Source organism: Hippopotamus amphibius, chromosome 5 (genome assembly GCF_030028045.1).
Source record: "Hippopotamus amphibius kiboko isolate mHipAmp2 chromosome 5, mHipAmp2.hap2, whole genome shotgun sequence".
Lineage (NCBI taxonomy): Eukaryota > Metazoa > Chordata > Mammalia > Artiodactyla > Hippopotamidae > Hippopotamus > Hippopotamus amphibius.
Window position 1 is genome coordinate 172,553,372 of NC_080190.1, and position 10,239 is coordinate 172,563,610.

The following is a 10,239-nucleotide window of genomic DNA, read 5'->3' on the forward strand; positions in this document are numbered from 1 at the left end:
TGAATAGCAACAATAGTAAACATTCCATTGTATGACGGCCTCACTTATCTATTCTTTAGCTGATGGACATGTTAGATCATAACAAAGTAATAAGAGACAGAGAGGGCAGGAGAGGCGAGAGCTGATCTGCAGATGATGGGTAGAGAGGGTTGTGGCTGTGACTTCCCCGACTTCACATGCATGCCATGGCGGCGGACACAGGGGCCAGGTGAGGGCGGCGGCCGTGGTCTTGGCACCGACTGAGGAGAAAGGGGGCAGCAATGCAGGCGTGTTGAGCACGGTGATGCTAGTGATGAACTGAGTGGTCTCTGCCCTCGTGAGATGCTGTGGTCCTGTGGCCGGTGGATGTGGCCGCCCCCTCCGTGGCCAGGCCCTGGGCGACATCTGCGCTGGAGCCCCTGTGCGCACGCGGGGAGCAGACAGGGAGCGTTGTCTGGCTCCCACTTATCCAATAAGTGCACTGCTGAGGGCACAATTCAATAGAAGTGCTGTCACTTCTGCTTGGGGCTGTGCAGGAGCTGAAAAATTGATTTCAGGAGCAGACACCTTAGTCAGGGCAGGAGTGAGGCCACTTGCTTGGTGGAGAGGGAATGCGTTTGCACTGGATTTTGCCTGAAGGCATCTCACATGCTGTCCTTGCTGCTTGTCCGTGAGCTTGGGTGCTGAGGCGGAGGAGACGAGACAGACGTCTCCTGGGCTGGCCCTGCCCCCCACCAACCGCATGGCTGCACAGGATTGTGCATTCGTGCTCCAGAGTGCCCACGGGGTCGTGGAGGTGCACGTGCTCTCCCAGGGCAGTGGGGACACTTCTGTCCTGCTCACCACTCAGAGCCCGCACGGACAGGGAGCACTGCCACGCCTGAGGACATCCTCTGGACCAGGCAGGACTGGGCCCTCCATGTTCAAAACCAGTGCTGCAGACACCTTGGTCCAAGACAGATTGAGTCTATGGACAAAAGAGAAGGCACCAGGCTGGGGCAAGTTCTCTCCCCTTTGCAAGAGTCCCTGACAACTGCCCCTGCTCTGGGCCTCATTTCCACCCAAGTGGGCAGCTGGGCTTGGTGACTGCTGAGTCCCTAAGCCTTCTTCCCATGTCTGTTTATATAAGAACTGTGCTTTACTCTGCTCAGGTCAGGATCAGGGGCTGTCCTGGCCTCCCCTGGGCCTTGCCCTGCTGCTAGAAAGTAGCATTGTTTAGTGGTTAAGAGCCATCCTCAAATATCTGACAGATGAGGGTTTGAATCTGAGTACGTCATTTTCTAGCTGGGACCCTCGGAAAGCCATGTACCTTCTCTAAGCCTCAGTTTCCTCATCTGTAAAATGGGGATTATCAAAGACAACTACCTACAAACAGCTCTGTAAGCCTGCAAAGCTGGAAGTGTCCTGCAGGAGGGCTGTGCTGGGCTGTGGACTCTGCTGATTCCCTTGTTTGAGGACATTCGAGTCCTGGCACCAGCACCACGACGCCTGTGATTGAGGACAAGCAGTTCATGCGATCGGAGCCCTTGTTATAAAATCGGGAGTAAAGTCCGACCAGAGCCGTTCTTTCCAGCACGAATTCATCCCAGGTGTGGAGTGCCTGTCGTTTCCAAATCTCCACCCAGGTTCCTCATCTGGTGCCAAGGTGGGGTGAACCTGGGCCTTCCGGGGGACACATGGGTGGTGCTGATATGGGCAGAGCTAGGAAGGGCCAGGATCCCCGAGCGGAGTTGGGAAGAAAGGAAGAGCGTCGGGGAATTTCACCACAAGGAAGCTGCGGGAACCCCAGCAGGGTGGTGGTGGTGCAGAAGGTATCAAAGGATAAAGTAGAAAGGATAAAAAGTCCAGAAACAGGCCCTGTGTACATGGGAATTCACTATAACACGAGGCATTGCCTTCATCAGCCAGGGCAGGAGGAGCTATTCAAAACTTTGTCTTGAGGTGATTGGTAATGAAGAAAAGCATTAAGTTAAATGTGTACCCCATGTTACACTCAAAAATAAATTTTAGACGAATTTTTTAAAAATAACGTTTTTTGGAAAAAAGCATGAAGACCTTAAAGTATAAGATAATAATATTCTTAAAAATTTTGGAACCCAGGAAAAACCTCTAGGGAACACCTGAACTTATAAGATATAAAGAAAAATATTGAAATATTTGAGGCCATAAAAAAAAGAAAATTTTCTGTATGGGATAAAAAAAAAGTCACCATAAACAGGGTTAAAAGGCAGTAACAACCTGGAGGAAATATTTGCTGGATCTTTAACTAGAAAGGATTAATATCCACAGTATATAAGGAGCACCCATGTATCAACAATAAGAGGTGAGTTCCACAGAGAGTGCACGGTTCCGGGCAGCAGAACCCAAACTCTCAGTGGGAGATTAGAGATACGCAAGTCACCAGAAACCAGGGAAATGCGAATTAAAGCAATGCTGAGATTTACTTTTTTTACCCAATCGTGTAGGAAACGTAATAGATTGATCACATCGGGTGCCAGGGCGTGAGGCATACGCCGGAGAGAACGTGAATGAGCGCAGCCTCTTGAAAGATAAGTGACAAAATCTGTGGAAATGGGCTGACCAGCAATCCCACATCCAGCGACCTGTCATGAAGAAACGCGTGTGAATGTGCACAGTATATAGAGGTGCCACTCGTGGAGAGAGGGGACCATCTAAATGCCCATCAGTGAGGGGAGGGGACCCCTCCCCGTGTCTTGCAATAGTGGGGACATGACCAGGAAAGGAGGCAGGCAGACTCATATCACAGCACCACATCAAAAGGTTTTTTAATGATTTGCATAAAAACCCGCCTCGCGTGTGCGTGGATCTGTGTGGCCGGGCCAGCTCGGCGCGGGGGCTGTGGGAAGTGGTCCCAGCATGGGGGGCGGAAGGGCTCTCTCCAAGGTGGGCGGGAGGCGGGAGGAGAGCGTTCAAGAGGAACTTTTCTGTTTGCTCTCTCTCCTCCCACTTGATTTAAATGTTTTGCAGCAAGAACCTAGGCAAGGACGCCTTGTCTAGCAGCGACCGCAGAGGGAGCCCAGACCCCGTGGCAGAGTGAGGGCTGCACACCCGTGCGGGCCAGGGGACGTGTCCCCGCCCTGCAGACCTTGTCTCCCCAGAAGGACTGGCTGCTCCTGCCCACCCCCAACCTCCCTGCGCCGGGACCCGGGCCCATCTCTTCGTGGGATCCCCAGGCTGGTGCTCAGAAGGTGGCTGGTCCCAGACTGAGGATGCTGCCCTCAGGCCCAGCAGCCCCTGGGCGGGACCCATGCTCAGGACAGCGGAGTTTTCTGCAGACGTGCAGACTTTTGGTTGTCTGTCTCGGGTTAGTTTCCTAGGGCTGCCATAACAGGCTGCCGCAAACTCGATGGCTTAAACACATCAAACAGAAATTTATTCTCTCAGAGTTCACGTGTCCAAAGTTAAGATGCCACCAGGCCACACTCCCTCTGGACGTCCTGGAGGAGGAAGCTTCCTGCCTCTTTCAGCTTCTGGCAGGCGGGGGGCGGGGGGGAGTGTTCCTGCAGGCGTTCCTTGGCTTGCGGTTGCATATTTTGGTGGCAGATTTTCCCCAATCTCCTTTCCTCCAACCTCCCACACATCCTTCTGTTTTCTGCTCCACCAGCACAGAGCCCGGCACCAGGGGCTCTCGTTCCTGGTCGGCTCATGCTGACCAGACACAAATCAGCATCCTCGACTCTCCTCTTGAGCAGACTCTGGATTAAAACGGCAAAGTGCAAACCCCAGAGCCTGGAGACTCACCCAGGAGGCGCAACAGGAAGAAGAAACAGAAACCCGGGGTCCAACTTGTCCCTTCCGCGCTCATCCTGGAAGGTCCTCATCACAGAAGACGTACCTGCCTGACCTTCAGAGGCTGGAGCATGTGTCCCGTGGTCCCTGGCGTCCCTGGGAGAGGGAGGCACTTCCTCAGCCTTCTCTGTGCCAGTGACAGCTGCATCCCCTTAATAAGCAGCTGGGGGCTGAGCAGAGAAATCAGGTCCAATCAGGCCCTGTCTCATCCCCACTTCAGTGACAAGAGGGATGTCATGTAGCAGTTCTAGTAAGAGGCACCTGGAGGCCCTGAGAGGCTGTTCTGGCATCCAGGGCTCTGGCACCAGACGTGCCCCCTTCCAGACAGAGCCCTTGTCTTCAAACGCCTCACACGTGAGCCTCGGGCGCCTGCCTGGAGAGAACGCCTCAGCTTTGACTCCATGCCCCGGAAAGGCAGCGCTCAAGGCTAGAGTTAAGCAGGCCATCTGAAGTCTCCTGTAGGCGTTCACAGCGCTCCCACAAGCCAGGCCTGGGCTGCAAGAACTGTGGCAGGGCCGCGGACAGCGCACCGCACGCGGGCAGACAGGTGAGGCTGTAGCAAGACCCGTCACCCTGGTGCAGGGCTGGGGTTAGCAAGGCTGAGCTGGCAGCGGTCTACCTGATGCCAGTGGGGCCCCTGTATGGGAAGGCCCCCCCGAGCAGGCATGCCGTGTGGCCTGGGGCTCAGCCCATGGTGGGGAAATGGTTGCCGCACACCTACTGGAACGTGAGCAGAGTGTCCCTGGGGAGGTTACTGACACGCCCCCTGTCAGGCTTCCAGCAGGGAACGGATTGGGGATGGGAGGCCAGGCCACAGGCTGCACTGGTGGCCCCGGCCAGAGGTCCGTCCGGCAGCCCAGCCCGCAGCGTCGCAGCAGGGGCTGGAGGGGGAGATGCAGGCTGGGAGCAGAGAAGTTTCGGGCAGAGGAAGCCCTGCCCAGAGGTGGGGGTGCTGGAGGCAGAGGGACGGCTCGGCCCCACTCTGTGGCCAGGCGGGGCTGCTTCGTGTCCCTCCCAAGTTCATGGGTAGAACCCACGGGCCCCAGGGAGAGCCCCTGCTCCCAGAAATGCCAGTGCTACTCACATCGTCCCCCAACACAACCCTCTGCACCCCCTCTCTGCTCTGGCCCCCCAGTCCCTGGCAGGGCTGCCTCTCCCCACCCCTTCTCTAAACACCATGGGACACAGGGTCCGGGAGGTGGCAAGTCCCAAACGCTCCCTTCAAACAAGACACTTCCTAAATGCCGCATGATGTCATTTCTCCAGCCTTTTAATTGTCCCCACTTAATAATTGCAGCAACTGAGGCCCAGGGAGCAGAGGCGGCTTGCCCAGCACTGGCCGCCGGCCTCCGCCCGCGGGGAGGGCCTCGCTCTGCAGTCAGCTGTCTCCACCTCCTCTCGACCCCAACCTGCAAGATGGTCTTAAATGCAGAGTCACTGCAGTCAGGGCTGGAAGGTGGGGTCCAGAAGATTCCCGCTTTTCCATGCCTGTGGGCCCAGGAGTCTCCCCACGTCCCTGGGTTCCCTCATGTTCCCACCTGGATGCCCCGCGCCTGGCCCGGCCCTGGGACCTCCTGGGCCTCACAGGGAGGCCGGCCGTGAGAGGCTTGTTGGAAGGAACAGCGGGACGAGACATCAGGCCCACGCTGCTCCCGGTTCCCAGGGCCGTGCCAGGTCCCGGCGGACAGGACCGCGCAGGCTGGGCCGGGAGGGAGGTTGAGGATCACTGTTATTACAGCCGAACCGGGAGAACGAGGTAAAGAGCCCGGAAGAGCCTGTCCGACCCGCGTCTGGCAGAACGCCTGCTCGCTCCAGAGCGGGCGCCCGGCGTCTTCTGTGCTCGCTCTCAACTGTTTTCTTGTGCGCTTCTTGTTTTTACCAGCCTGGATACACGAATTGGCCAGAAGTGAACACAGGAAAAAAGTCTCAGTTCTGCAAAGGAAGGCAACACCTGCACGGCCCCTCCAGCCCCCGAAAGAAGAAGAGCTGTGTCCCCGCCACACCCTGGGGGCCAGAGCCTGGGCCCTGTGCCCAGAGGCAGCCTCCCTCTCCACCCCTCCCCCAGCTTCCCCATCAGCCCCCATGAGCTCAGCTCCAGACCCTCCCAGGAAGCCCCTGCTGCTCCCGCTGCCCCCCACCTATGGGTGCCTGGCCCCCCCACCCCCGTCCTCCCTACCAAGAGTCCATGAGGCTCTGCAGCGTCCCTCCAGGACACCCATTCCTTTGGCCTGACTCTCCCCGTGTGCGCGCTTTCCTCTCTGCCGACCCCACTCCTCTGAGCTGTCACCTGCCCCTAGTCTCACTGACACAGGTGCCCGCTCCCCCTCTGGTGGTCTCCACCCAGGCCCTCTCTGTGCCCTCTTCCCCCTCTCATCCCCCAGTCCGCTCACTTCCACCTGAGCCCCTGGACGGCTCACACGGGGCCCTCTGGTGCCCCTCCTTTCTGTTCTGCCTGTCAGGCTAGCCCGTCCCCCAGGCCCGATTGCATCCTCCTGGGTCCATCTCACAGCTAGGGAGCCTGCTTCTGCAACAGGGGGTGGGGGGGTGGGGAGGGCATGGTGGGGGGGAGGACGACTGGCTCAAACCAACTTAAGGGACGAGAAGATGGCATGTGTGTGTGATGTCATTTCTGTTCCATGCCACAGAAAGTCCTGGGCTGACCCAGGTATGGATTCAGGGCTCCAGTGAGGTGTGAAGACTCAGGCTTCCCCCCACTCTCACCCCCCATCTCTCAGCTCTGCCTCCAGCCACACTGGCTTCTTTCGCCAGCTTCATGAGATAACCCTGGCCCTCTAGGAATCCACTCAGGTGCCTCCAGATCCCTCATGGTCACAAAATGGCTGCAGCCTCACATCCATCGGGGAAGAGTACAGTCTTCTCCAGGGGCCAGTTACAGAGCTGACACCCACTCTGTCGGATGAGCTGGAGTCACACGCTCACCCCTGAGCCAGTCCTGTGACTGGGAGAGGCAGGCCTGTGATTGCCAAGGCCTGAGTCCCATGCTATCATGGCATCGCCCACACGTCACAGGAGGAAGAGGTTAGCTAGGCCAGAGCAGCGTCCACGGAGGCCACTGGGGGATTCCCGACCTCTGTGAACAACCCACAGAGCCCTTCGTGGCATCTCGGCCTCAGGCCTGGGACAGGTCCATCCAGGCTTAACATTCCTCCTACAAACCCTGAATTTCCTCCCAGGAAGTTCAAATGGGGGCCAACAGAGGCCCTTTTAGAAATGAGGCTCAGCTGCCTGGAGGAGTCAGGAAGTGGGAAGGAGAGAACCTGGCTACCGAGGTGAGGGCGTGTGGGCACAGAGAAGGTGCCTGGGGACAGAGCAGGAGGCAAACTGCCTGGCAGGGCTGGGGGCCTCTTTGAGCTGGGGACACGCACCTGGGAAGGTGATGGATGGCTCTTCATGAAAAGGGAGGACCCAGGGGTGGAGGGGGCAGCAGATGCCAGCATCTCCTCGGGTGGGTCAGCCCCAGCCCTGGTTTCCTCCTGCAGTTTGGAGCCCTGGGGCTGGCAGGGAGGCCAGGGAGAAGCTGCCAGCCCAGAGCTGCTCGCCCCAGTCTGGGCAGGATGCGTGTAGCTCGGGCTGTCAAGCTGACATTCTCCATGAGTGCTGCAATGCATTTTTAATACATTCCATTTTTCTTTAATTTCAGATTATATTGGGTCTGGTAGACTCTCTCTTCATTACTGAGTTGTGCATCGTTACGCAGTGAGAATGGTTCCGCGGAGCTGGGTGGCCTCCGCCCCCCTTCCAGGGACCCCTTCCCTGGGGATCCAGGCTTTGTGGTTCAGTGTAAAGGCACAGAGATGAGAAGTTGCCTCCTCCAGCTGCTGCCTGCCACCTGTGGTCTCTGCTCTCCCAGGCTGCTCCCCCTCCCTCCCTCCCTCGGGGGACTGAGCTGGGAGACAGAGGGGATCCCTCATCTCCCGGCTGTCCCTCGCCTGCTGTGGCCCAGGCTCTCCCCACTCATCTGACGGGAGCCCCAGTGTCTAGGGCAGGTCTGACCACTCCCCCTGACCTGCCTCCCGAATCAGAAGGTTGTGTTTGAGTTTCCGTTGGGCCCCAGCCCTAAGTTGTCCCCGTGGGAGAAACAAAGGAAGAAAATGGTTACTGTTGACAGAAACCTTAAGACTTAGCGGGAAACCTGTGTGGCCCCTGTACGTGATGTGTAGTCGCACCTGACAGAAGGGTGTGCTGGTGGGGCTGAGCAGTCAGGGCAGGCTTCCTGGAGGAGGACGACCTGCGGGCCTTGCTCTGCTCTGCTGGCCAGATGTTCACCCACGCTGGACATGGAGCTCCCCAACAGTGCACTTCCTTCCCCGTGTTTCCTTTGAACAAAGGAAGGAACAAGCAAATGAGCAAACACAAGGAAGCAGCAGGGGGTAGGGAAGAAATAGAGCACCTTGTTCCCTGCTTTGGAGGCTCCAGGGTCGAACTAGAGGAGAGGGACTGGCCTCCATCCCAACAGGGCCTGAGGCCAGCTCCTTGCTGGCCCTGCTGGCTTCAGGCTGTCCTCGCCCTCCAAACTGGCTGCCTCCCCACCGTCACTCACAGAGCACTCCCTCGACATCACCTGGGTAGGGAGCTTGGTAGAAATGCAGACTCAGGCCCCGCCCACACCTGCAGAACAGCAAGCTGCAGGTCACACTGGGGGGGGGGGGGGGAGTTCTGCTCTCAGACACCAACACCGGCCTGTGAGGGTCGAGATTAATGCCCTCTGTCTCCCTGTCTCCTCCTGAATGAAGGCACAGTCCCCTCTGCTGAGGACCGTAGCCCAGACGGCCCCTCGCCCTCCCCTTCTGACTCACCAGCTCATGCTGTGGGGTGAGTTCCTCACTGCCTTTCTCGCTGAGTCGCTGCCTCTGCCCAGAGCCCTCCTCAGAGTCCCAGCCTTGCCAGCCCTCAAGACCCTCCCCAAGCCTCCCACCGAGTCCATCCCTCTCTGTCCACTGCTGTCTGTGCCCATGACCACATCATAGCCCCTCAGCACAAAGACAAGGCCATGTCAGAGGCAGCCCTGAATGCTCAGCCTTGTCCGTGCCCGGCACAGCGCAGGCATCCTGTGAAGATCTGTGAAATAAGTGGGTGGGTACTCTCTGTCCCAAGCGGCCCCTGATCTGATGGCAAGATGCAGCCCCCACTCTGGAAACCGCTGTCCTACAGAAAGGGCACAGCCCAGCCTCCTGCAGCCTTAATCTAGTTAAGGATAAACAGCTTATGCATGAAAGTGACTTGAGCACGGGCACCGAGAGCCATGCGGCCAGCGCCTATGAACGCGGTGCACCCAAGGCTGAAATTAGGGGAAAAAATGCATTAACCGGGTGGCTTAAATTAAATCATACCCACATCTCTTTTCAAATTAAGTCCCTCATTCACACTGCTCCTCATCACATTGGAGGAGCTGCTGCTGCGGGTAGGTTTTCCCTCCCCTTGAATTGGGATGTGGCTGAAAAAGGAAAGGGGCCACCCTAGTCCCCAGGAGGCGCTACAGACATGCAGGGCTTTTGCCTCAGCACTGGTGCTTTTTCCTTCAGTGCAGGGGTTTCCATGCACCAGTTACTGAAATGAGGAAACTCAAATATGCAGAATGTCTGCATAGAACAGAAACGGTCCTTTCTCACCTGAAATCCTTGTTTTCAGGACGTTCAATGATCCAGACCTCTGCAAAAATGACTCCCCTACTTGTTAGCTAGGTGAGGGTCTCTCTGCACACTTGACACCCTCCCTTGTCTCCCCCTACCTTTTCTATTGGTCCAAGGGTTCTGTCCTTGATGTGGCAAGAAAAGGTCCTTCCTGCCCATGTGCCCAGCCCTGTCTGCAGCTGCAGCCCCTCACCTTGTCCTCCTGCAGCACCGGCTCTTTGCAGTGATTCATACCCTATAGATGCTGCTTCCCAGTTGGCCTCCGCAGCACTGAGCCTTCTGCCCAGAACCCACACCTTGCTCCCTTCACCTAGATAATTCCTCTCATCTCTGTGACTCAGCTTGAGGACCACAGGCTTCAGAAGCTCTCACCGCTGTTTCAGTGTGCTCTAATTATGCTCCCATATCAGTTTCCTCTTAGAATGAGAACCTCTCAAAGGCAGGTTCCCATCCATGACCAGAGCATGAAAAAGAGACTCTCAGTTAATATATTCAGAGTCTAGATGCCTGGTTTTCTTGCTCTCTGTTTCTTTCTGGAAACACTTAAGAGCCATCCTGGTAAAGTACTTCAGTCCTGGGGTCTGAGGTTGTAGCTTCAAATCCCAGCTCAGCCACTTGCTGTCTGTTTGACCTTGGCCACTCTCCTAGCCTCTCTGTGTTCAGTTTGTCGTTCTCAGAAGAGCATAAACAGCCATGCCACCCCACAGGTCACTGAGAGAATGAAATGAGACACTGCCTAGGGAGCACTCTGTACAGTGATGGCCAGGTGCCCCCGATGGAACCAAGGTCAGCCGAGGGC